At 44.6% G+C, this 2,809-nt stretch overlaps 1 pseudogene; it reads right to left on the reverse strand.

Annotated features, from left to right (window-relative positions):
- Nucleotides 1-805: 805 nt before the first annotated feature.
- Nucleotides 806-2,106, reverse strand: LOC110304006 (large ribosomal subunit protein eL8-like; annotated as a pseudogene).
- Nucleotides 2,107-2,809: the final 703 nt, after the last annotated feature.

Below are 2,809 nucleotides of genomic sequence, written 5' to 3' on the forward strand. Positions count from 1 at the left end.
TTGGGCATTCAGTTGTAAAAAAAATGGGGATCTAACATGCTTGTCCACCAAGCATAGCAGGCTTCTCATAGCTCAGGGCATAGAGTGGCAGTGCCCTAACAGCAGTGGGAGTGGAACGCAGTACCTTCAGCATGCAGCAAATCATGTCCTCCAAGCTCACTGTGAGTCCATATCTAGCAGGAAGTGGACAGGGAAACACAGGGTTCTCAGAGCCCAAGTTATGAGTCCCCCTGTAAAGCACCTCAGGTCCAGGCACTCCTGTGTAATTTACTACAAGGATCTGAAAAATGAGGTAACCACAAACAAACTGGGTCATTTTCAGACCCTACCTAGGGTAATCCTGATGGGCAAAAAAACTAAGAAAAACAAATCTTTCCACTTAGTCCTAGACAGTCTATGTGGATCCAGGAGGAAATTCTGAGACATCCAAGCTCTTCACACATCAGAAATTCACTGAGAGGTTGAGAATATACTTAAGAGGCCTGGAAAGATCCATAGCAAAGAAAAAGTAGAACAAACTAGAAAACTCTCTGAATTTTGAATGTATTCAACCACCTACACAAGGTCCATCAAGAGGTTTTTCACATAGCTAAGTAATTTTAGGTATCACAATTAAAACAGGAGTCCTCATAGGGAAATCAAAAGCCAGAAGTTCTAAAATATAGCATTCCAAGTGTCTGTTTTGAAATTAAAGAAACAAAGGGAGATCAAGAGATATCCTCAATCAATCCAAGTCAAGGTGACATATTTTTAATTTTTTAAAATTTTTGTAATTATATTTATGTACAGAAAACTTAGTGTACATTTAACCCAATTTAGTGGAGAGTTCTTTAGCCTTTGCCTTTTCCAGCTTGGCATTGTGAGCCACAGACTTAGGACCCAGGACGTTACCTCCCCAGTGGTGATGGATCTCATCATTATAATTGGTCCTAATAGCTTCTACCAGCTTAGCCAGAGCACCCTTGTCTTCCGAGTTAACCTGTGTAAAGGCAACAGTGGTGCATGTTTTCCTGTGGACCAGCCACCCCAGCCTGGCTTTTCCCTTGATGACGCAGTAGGGCACCCCAATCTTTCTACACAGGGCAGGCAGGGAAAACCGCCAGCTCAATGGGGTCTACATCATGGGCAATCACCACCAGCTGAGCCTTCTTGTTCTCCACCAAGGTGGTGACTGTATTGACTCCTGCTCAGAGGACAGGTGATCTCTTAGTTGGGACATCGCCTTTGCCAGCAGCTTTCTTCTGAGCACAGACCAATAGCCTTTGCTTCTGCTCTTGCTTTGTCTCTAGCCTGTACTTGAGGGCAAGCTTTTTTTTATAATTTTTTATTAGATAATTTCTTCATTTACATTTCAAATGTATCCTAAAAGTCCCCTATACTCTCCCCCACCCTGCTCCCCTACCCACTCATTCCCACTTCTTGGCCCTGGCATTCTCCTGTACTGGGGCATATAAAGTTTGCTAGACCAAGGGGCCTCTCTTCCCAATGATGGCTGACTAGGCCATCTTCTGCTACATATGCAGGTAGAGACATGAGCTCTGGGGGTACTGATTAGTTCATATTCTTGTTCCACCTATAGGATTGCAGACCCCTTCAGCTCTTGGGTACTTTCTCTAGCTCCTATATTGGGGGCCCTATGTTCTATCCTATAGATGACAGTGAGCATCCACTTCTGTATTTGCCAGGCACTGGCAAAGCCTCACAGGAGACAGCTATATCAGGGTCCCTTCAGCAAAATCTTGCTGGTGTATGCAATAGTGTCTGCGTTTAGTGGCTGATTATGAGATGGACCCCCGGGTGGGGCAGTCTCTGGATGGTCCATCCTTTTGCTTAAGCAGCTGAGTAGCTGCCTGACTGTCCAGGGTCTGGGTGAACTGGTTAATGGCAGGAGGGGCTTTGAGCTGCTTGTAGAGGATGACTCTTTGCCACTGCAGCATGATGTAGCAGGGCCATTTGACAAAGCATGTTAGATCTCTTTTGGGCTGAATGTCCTGTCTTGGGCCTCTTCTCAAACAGAGGGTTGACCACCTTCTTGGCCTCCTGTTTCTTGTCGACAGTGGGGGCCGGGACCACCTTCTTTCCCTTGACCTTCTTCACTTTCAACATCTTGCTCAGCTGGTGGAGAGAGTGTGACATGTTTTTAAAAAGTCAAAAAGAAATTAGCAAGTTATCCCAAATGTACTGCATTTGGCAAAGAGGATTTCCAAGGCAACCACTATAAATATGTTCAACAGAGGGGAGGGAAATAACTTAAAAAACTTGAAATAAAATATAATAATAATCATTCAACAAATAATACAGTTAAGTAAATTAACATATTACTTTTTTTTAAATGGGACATTCCAGAAATGACACCAAAAAAACTGATAAAATTGATAGTATGTAAACATTAAATATATTTTGAAATGCAATGAAAATATTGAAGGAAATTTAGCAAAGCCTCAGAAAACTCTAGATCATAACAAATATACAAAATCATTAATAAAAAGATTTCCAGGCACCATCTTCCTTCTGAGCCCAGAAGAGGCCACTGGAGGCTCCAGGGTGCTCTCCACACCACAGAACCTCGGGATCACCTCGAGATCACAGGTGAGTGGAAGGCAACATCAGCTCCAAAGAATCGTGGAGGGTCTTGTGCCAGCAGGAGCAGGGACAGGGGAGCCCCATCCGACCAGAGACTGGGATCTGTTCCAGTTGGGGCCACCACCGCATCTTTCTTCTGAGCTCAACGGAGGCCACTGGGGGCTCCAGAATGCTCTCCATGCCACAAGACCTTGGGATCACCTCGGGATCACGGGCTGGACCCAGC

The sequence above is a fragment of the Mus caroli genome, unplaced genomic scaffold (assembly GCF_978045245.1).
Source record: "Mus caroli unplaced genomic scaffold, Mus_caroli_1 scaffold_9, whole genome shotgun sequence".
NCBI lineage: Eukaryota > Metazoa > Chordata > Mammalia > Rodentia > Muridae > Mus > Mus caroli.